General features: G+C 55.9%; 1 protein-coding gene across 1 annotated transcript in view; it reads right to left on the bottom strand.

Annotated features, from left to right (window-relative positions):
- The window catches only part of MGLL (monoglyceride lipase), a 254250-nt gene extending 247750 nt beyond the window's left edge, over positions 1–6500 (bottom strand). Inside the window, exon 1 of the mRNA XM_081246908.1 lies at positions 6320–6500. The gene's annotated coding sequence lies outside the window, so the exon portion shown is untranslated. The remainder of the gene's footprint in view (positions 1–6319) is intronic.
- Positions 6501–8258: the final 1758 nt, after the last annotated feature.

Genomic DNA, 8258 nt, shown 5'->3' on the forward strand with positions numbered 1-8258 from the left:
TCAGAGCCGGAGATGCCGCAAGTTTGAGCAAAGAGCGCAGTGGGTCAGCCAAACCGAAAGACCAGAAAATCTTTCAAAGGGTGGTGCCCCCTCCACCAGGGGTCCTTAGAGAGAGCCCCAACCGGATGGCCTATGCTGTCCACCCCAGGCCCTGCTGGAGCACCGAGAGAGAATAGCTGGGGGGTGCACAGTCAAGGCACCCCACTCCTCCGCCAGCACCAGCACACCCTGCCAGGGGGCCCCGGCTCTTCTTGTTCCCAGCTCACTGGCCATCGCAATCCCGTTCCCATCTCCGGCGGTCAGCTGAGCACAACACGTGGACCATTCAGGGAAGGAGACGTAAGGGAGCTCTATGGAGGGGCTTCGGGGAGAGGCCTTCTTGCTCTTTGACAGACGTGGAGAAGACGACGTGGGCTCTTCTGCTGAGACTCTTCTAGGCTGCAGGGCCCCTGGAACTGCAGAGACTGTGCTGCCGTGAGGAGCGGTCTGCAGCTGGTCCAGAGAGCCGGGCGGGATGGGGGATGGGAAGGCCCCGGTCCTGGGCGACACAGAAGAGCCACACAACAAACCAGCCACAGGACTTCCCGCTAGACGCTCACTGTTAGGATAAATGTTCCTTATTGTTCAGGCTGCCTGGAGTTACTTGCAGCCTGAGACTTCCGAACGATACTCCAGCCTTCCTCTGCCAAAGTCGCTTTTTCCTGGGATGACACATGTCACCTCTGCCAAAGGGGAGGGCTCAGCCCTGGCCCCTGGGACGTCTGGTGATGAGGTGCTTTGGTTCTTGCAGTGAGGAGAGGTGTGCACGCCTGGTGAGTGCCCATGGTTCACGATCCCGAGCCATTTCTTAGCTATCTCTAGGGTATTTCTCTTCTCTCTGACCTTTGACGTTGTTGATTACTGCATATCCCACCCACCACCTGTTTTTGTAAATAAATTTTATTGGAACACAGTTATGCTTACTGTGTACGTATTGTCTGTGACTGGTTTCACACTGCAATAGCAGTGCCCTGGAAGTGCAGTAGAGACCTCTGGCCCTTTCAGAAAAAGTCTGCCAACTTCTGGTGTATTCCATCAAACTTTCTTGAGGAAAAATAGTGAGCTAAGGGAATATGTAAATTATAAAGGAATACACATGCATATTCCTCTATTTTTACATATATAACATTTTACGTATATATAAACATATATAACATGGTTCTATTCCATTCTTCTTTCATTCAATAGTGTGCTTAGAGAGACTATTCCATACACTCTCCCTTTTTACCAGCTACATAGGATTCCATCATCGATGCAGCATAATTTCTTTAACAAACCACCAAGCGGTGGATGTTTCTGTTGTTTCCTCCAGCTGTTCTTTTTTTTTTTTTTTTTAATTTTCTTGGCTGCACCCTGTGGCACGTGGGATCTTAGTTCCCTGACCAGAGATTGAACCCACACCCCTTGCATTGGAAGCTCGGAGTCAACCACTGGAGCACCAGGGAAGTCCCCTTCTTCCAGCTGCTCTTTGAAGGGGACTCCATTCTTTGCTTTAGGCTCTGACACCAAAGTCCAGGCTGGGGGCTGTTTAGGGGGTGGGGTCTGCATTGCATTTAGGTTCTCTACGGAAGCTCAGGAAGCTCAGGAGCGTTAGGGGTGGATGCAGGAGCCTACCTATCCGTGCTGTACATGGCCTCAGGCCACAGAGACAGGACAGGTAGCAGCCACGTCGTCGGGGAACAGACCAGTCTCCTGCAGGCGGGTCTGAGCTGGGCAGGGGGCCATCGGGAGCGAGTGGGCAGGGGGCACTGAGAGGACACCACTGGCAGGCTGTGCCCATCCTGCAGCGTCAGAGGCTCAGCGGTGGATGGTCTCCACCGGCCGTGGAGCCCAGGACAAATACACGGGTTGGAAAGAGCTAACAAGCTCCAGTTCCAGGCCAAACATGAGGTTTCCCACACCAAGGCCACCCGTTTCAGGTCGGAGGCAACCCCACTGAAGGCTTGTTTCTCAGCCTTCCCAGTGCTGTGGGTCTGCAGAGCGACATTCCAAAAGGGAAGTGCGCCAGTGCAGGACCTGCAGCCTCTGAGAGCGTGGACCAGGGAGGGGCGGGGGTAGCCCCAGCCCGGAGCTGACGGCCCCCAGCTCTGAAGGAACCACTCTCTCCCCTTCCCCACCTCCGCTGAGCACACACCAGACACTGCCAGGTTGTCGAGAATAAAGCAAGAGGCCGCCGCGCCGTGGAGGGACTGCTCAGAGGGAAGGTGGTCAGCACGTTCTGAGCGCTTTTACGGAGCCCGGCCCTGCTCCCCACGCGGTCACGTCCTGGAGGAGAGAAGAGACCTCACGGACAGTGCAGTGACCTCCCGTGAGGGGCTGGGGTCCGAACCCAGCTCTCCAGGCAAGCAGGCAGCACAGCCCATCGCCGCCAGGTGTCCTGGAGGGACACGGAGGGCCTCAGGGAGCCAAGTCAGGGCGTTGGCAGGATGCTCTCCCCTTGGAGGCTTTGGGAAGAACCCACATCCCTGACCTTTTCAGTCTCTAGAGGCCACTGGTGATTCTTGGCTTGTGGCTGTTCCTCCATCTTCAAAGCTGACAATCCATCTTCACATCTCCTCCTCCGACACCCCCCTTCTGATCCCCTCCCACGGGTGAGGACCTCAGATGGCGCTGGGCCCACACAGATATCCAGGACCACCTTCCCATCTTAAGGGCATCTGATTGGCAATTAATTCCCCTTTGCCATGAAAGGTTCTGTGGGTCAGCATGCACACGTTTGGGGAAAACCACTGCTCTGCCTACACACCATCTAACAAGTAGAATTGCCCATAAAGCACATCTGTTCACAGCCTGTGTGGGATCTCACGTGGACACCAAGGGCCAGGGCCACTGGGGCACAACAGCAGGTGTAAATGCAGGCGCTGTCGGAGGCCCCATGACATCCCCGTGGGGGACAGTGAGAGAGAAAGGCTCCCCTCACCTGCAGGATGACCTGCAGGATGACCTCCATTCTGCTCTAACAAGGGCCACAGATTCAAAGAAGTAAGGTGACCACTACACATGAGCCATCACATAAGTGACTCACTTCTCTGAGCAAAGTGACACTAACTGTTGGGGCAGCCTGGCACGGGGGGGGCTGGGGGGAGTGGTCCAGGGGCCAGTCCGCGGGGCAGGTGACTGGCGGGCTTGGGCATGCTGGATAGATGAACAGGACGGGCATTCCAGACCCAGGAGCAGCCTGTGCTGAGGCCCCACATGGGGAAGGGTGTGGTGAGCAGTGTGAGGGCACTGGCCAGGCTGAGCGGGCGGGGTCACCATCACCACACCTCCTGGGTCACCATCCTGGGGTCCAGCCATCCCCTCCTGTGGTGCCTGCCCACCCCCATCCCCCACGCCTTCCCGGGCTGGCATCTCCCAGAGCCTCAAGCAGCTGAGACACACAGTTAGTGAAGCAGCTCCTCCCTCTGGTGGCTGGACTGGACAGTGTTCCTGCAACAAGGCTGTAGCCGGGAGCCCTGACACCAGGACACACTCCCTCCCTGGGGGCCAGGGAGCCACCTGCAGGTGCACAGCTGCTCGGACACCACCTGGATGGCTGGGCTCAGAAGCTAGAACCTGGAACAAAGTCCCTTAGGGTTGTCTACAAAAGGGAACAGAAAGAAGGCCTGCGCCTACGAATGGGTAAGCAAAAAAGCTGGGAAAACGGGCAAAGAGATGAGCACATTTCACAGAAAGGGAGCCTGGAGTGGCCAATAAACCACGAAAGGTGCTCGACCTCTAGGATCAGGGAAGAGCAAGTCCACCTGGAAGAGGGACCACTTCACGCCCTCGTGGGCAGGAGCGGAGGCAGTCCTGGGGGCGCTGTGCTGGCCCCGCGGTGGATGTGCTGAAGAGGCCCGAGAAGTCCCTACGGAGAACAGTGTGGCGTCACCGGCTCAGGCCCCCCCCACCCTCCTGGAGGCCAAGCCAGCGCCCCCCCCCCACCAGCTCTCACCGACACTCACAGCAGTGTTCCTGCGATGGGGGTAAGGAAACAAACCAGTGCCCTGGACAGGAGAAAGGACGAGAGTCCAGGTACAGTTGTGTGTGCAACGTCTAAAGAAGGTCTTTATTATTTTTTTTTTTGCGGTACGCGGGCCTCTCACTGTTGTGGCCTCTCCCGCCGCGGAGCGCAGGCCCAGCGGCCACGGCCCACGGGCCCAGCCGCTCCGCGGCATGTGGGATCCTCCCGGACCGGGGCACGAACCCGTGTCCCCTGCATCGGCAGGCGGACTCTCAACCACTGCGCCACCAGGGAAGCCCATAAAGAAGGTCTGTAAAGGAAGGACGTGTGACTTCCCCTTCCTCCCTCCTGCTGGATGGAATGCAGATGTATGGCTGGCACTTGAGCAGCTGGGTCGCACTATGAGGTGTCACACGTGGCAGAGCAGTAACACAGAAGGAGCCTGGGCCTCGGAGGCCACGGGGACTGGCAGCAGCCCTGGGATGGCTACTTCCAGACTCCTTGGAAGGTAGAGAAGTGAAGTGTCTGAGCTGCTGTTATTTGGGATTTTCCGTAACAAGCAGCCAAACGTAATCCTAAGTGACACAGACACCATGGAGGACAAGTGAGCAACGGACAGGAGCCCTTTAGAAGCCTGTGGAGGGTGGACTGGACAGGGCCACCCAGGAGGGAGGAAGGACAGTTACTGGGTGATGCATTTGTCCTGGCAGTGGACGCTGTGCCCAAACAAGGGGGGTGATGGCGGGGGATGGGCCAGAAGACACGGAGGAGGTCAGTGCTGGATGTGGATATGATGACCACAACAGAGCAGTCAGATGGGTTCAAATTTCTGAGTCTGGAATTAGGAAACTGATGATTCTGTTAAACACAGTAGGAAACGAGGCAAGGAGAATGTTTGTGAAGCAAGGGGACAAACTTGATTTTCCCTTCTTGCTCAGATACTAATTTTCTGAGTCCTTTTAGACCCACACTAATTTCCAGTGGGCTCTTACTAATAAAGAATGGCTTTTTTTTTTTTTTTTGTGGTACACAGGCCTCTCACTGTTGTGGCCTCTCCCGTTGCGGAGCACAGGCTCCGGACGCGCAGGCTCAGCGGCCATGGCTCACGGGCCCAGCCGCTCCGCGGCATGTGGGATCTTCCCGGACCGGGGCACGAACCCGTGTCCCCTGCATCGGCAGGCGGACTCTCAACCACTGCGCCACCAGGGAAGCCCTAAAGAATTGCTTTTAACAAAACTCAGGGGAGTGATTTGTGAACACAAAGGGGACCGTCAATTACTGACTGACGGACCCCCCTTTAGGAAGCACCGGCATGCTAAGTGCTGTACACACTTTTGCTCACTGAGTTCTCAGCCCTGCGACACAGTTCAGGAGATCACGACTCGGGTTAGGCTACCTGCCCGCAGTACCAGGGCTCATCAGACACCTGGGTTTGAAGCCGGGCCTTCCGACTCCAAAGCCGGAACCGGGAATCTCGACAAGAATGCTCTTCAAGGCAGCCTGGGCTGAGCACGAAGATGCAGGCCTGCCTCGCACACGGAAGGCGTCCCCGCTGACGGACCAGCCCGGACCTGCCACACTGGAGCTCAGCGCACTCAGCAGACCCTTTCTCGCTCCAGAGCACCTGTCTTTCAAGCCCCTTGTGTCGCAGCGAAGTCCCTCTTGCCCATCAGAACACAGACACACTGCCTCTTGTCTTTGGCCACTTCCCGCAGCAGCCCTGACCTCCTCGGGGGAGGAAGCCGGGCTTGGAAAGGAGACAGGAAAGACACAGCAGCTACCACGGCCCCAGGCCTGACCTCCGGGCCCGTTCCCGTCCTGCCCCGGCCCTGGTCACTCAGGATGGCGGAGGGACACTGGACCCTGGGCGCCGGGCGTCCCTCTAACCCTGCGACTCCCAGCACTGCTGCGCTCATTCACTCAGCAAACACTGCCGAGCAGCCCCCGGCGCCCTTTGCTCGAAGCCCGAGCATGAAGGCAGGCGGCTGACCTGCGTTCTCAGAGGTAACGGGGCAGAGGAGGGGCAGCGCACATACAGGAGGCTCAGCCCGGCGCCTCAGGGCTCCCCTCCCCTGGGGCCGGAGGCCTGCGGAGCCCAGCCCCTCCCCTGAAGGGAGCCGGCCAAGCGTCCCTGCAGGAGGTGCTGGGAGCAGAGAAGAAACGTGGGACCCACTGGTCTGCGGAGGCTGCGAGGCCTGGAAGGTGCTCAGAGCAGCCCCTGTGCACCCGGCAGTCAGCAGAGTGCCAGGTGGCTCTGGGCTGCCCCAGGCCGCAGTCCGCAACTGCCGCCCAGTTCCCGCGAAATGAGAGAATTGGGGTAATAAAATAAAGTCTAACCTTTGCTTTTTCCTTTGTGCTTAGTCGAGTTTCACTCGCTCACAGGACGCCACGTGCAGAGGCCTCACACTGGGAACCTCACGTCAGAGCTCCTCCTGGGAAATGGCCGCCGGCAGAGACGGCGCGGGAGCACAGATCCCGCGATCCGCGCCAGTCCCGCGAGAACTACAGGAACCTACAAAGCAGCGCCGCAGCGGCCTTTCAGGGAGAGCGTGGCCCGGGGGGTGGGCCGCCCCCCTTCATTCTTTGGTCAAAGGTTAAAGCTTTCCTTTGCCTCTGAACTGAACTCGCTCTCTTTTTGCCGGCTCCCATGACTCGGGGCAGGAGGACACTTGCCGGGGACCAACTCGAAAGGGTCGGTAACACTGACAGCGCATGGGCTTCTGGGCCGGCATCAGTTGGCAGCGACACCATCCTGCAGAAAACCACAGGCCCCAAGCACAAGGAGGCCCCCAAGCACAAGGAGGCCCCCAAGCACAAGGAGGCAGCTGCGGGGAAGGGTGGGAACATTCTAGAAGGTCCAGGAGCTGTTCCTGCAGGCCAAGTCAGCCTGGATCCAAAGATGCCTGCACACAGCCCTCTTTCAACCCACCTGAGAACGTGGGCCTTTCAGGTTTAAAATATCATTTGCCAAATACTGTGAGTCAAAATAGATACCGTCCACCTTCAGAAACAAGGCAATACACACCGAGAACTTTAAAAATGTTTATTGCTTTTGACCCACCCGGAAATTCCCACTTTTGGAATTCTATCCAGAGTAAATAATAGGATATGTAGGCAACATTTTGGTCATGAAGATATTCAGCCCAGTGTGATTTATAATAGGAAAAAAACAGTGAACAATCTAAACCCCTAACTTCAGGGAAATCGTTACAGAACACCGTGGTGCCTCCCTGGATGTACCTCCCATGAATATAATATTAGAATGAGGTTTATGGAAAAAAATGTTAATAGGAAAACAATACATCATACCTAGAATACTTATTTAAATATTAAAATATTTCAAAATCAAAAATGATGTGATATAAAAGCAATATACAAAAAGATACACGGCAGTTATATTAAAAGTAGGTAAGGAACAAAAAGGAAACCGACCAACACTCTCTCCAGATGGGAGATTACGGAGCTTTTCCAGCACTTGTCTGTACATTTATGTATCTTCTCATGTTCTGTAATGCCCTGAATTATTTTCTAATCAGAAGGAGGGAATCGCCCCCATCTTCCTACCAGTAAGAAAACATCGCTGCACCCTCTCCTTCTGCCTCCTTGCTGGTGAGACCTAAAGCCTGGCTACACCTGATGTCCTCTGGCCTCGCTGTGCACCCAGCGGCCACTGTGGCTGAGAAGACACTTCCAGACCACGAGCGGGCACAGGCTTTCAGGTGCACTCCCACTGTCCTAGGCGGGGCAGTCCTGAGGAGATGCAGGCTGGAAACCTGAACACAGATGCCAGGGCTCTTTGGAAAAATCCAAAGGCTGAATTGGGGGTTTTGCCATGGTGCCCCCCACCCCGCACTGCACACCCAGCTTCCTTCACTCAGTTATGGTACTCCCCTGAACCCAGAAAGCATTTGCGCTTGTGAGCCCCACAGGAAGACTTGAAACTCCTAAGTTATGGACATCCGTTTTTCCTGCTTTATGAAGGAAGACAATGCAATAGGAAAGAATGAAGTTTATGAGCAGAAACATGCAATGGTGAGGAACAGTGGCTCTTGGCCCCTGGTTCTAGGTGTCCCAAGGCCCAGCAGCATCTCCATCCGTCCTGCAGTTCAATTGCTCAACCAAATCTTGCATTTCATGAGCTTAATTGCGAACTGGGCCTGAATCTGCCACCTCAACTGCTACCCTCAACCCCTACTGGTGATACTTTTTAACTGCTGTCTTAGTCAATCTTCATTGACTGTTCTGTTGGTCATGTCCGCCATCTAGCTTCTTTGTC

Source organism: Mesoplodon bidens, assembly GCF_964165515.1.
Source record: "Mesoplodon bidens genome assembly, chromosome: 10".
Classification (NCBI taxonomy): Eukaryota; Metazoa; Chordata; class Mammalia; order Artiodactyla; family Ziphiidae; genus Mesoplodon; species Mesoplodon bidens.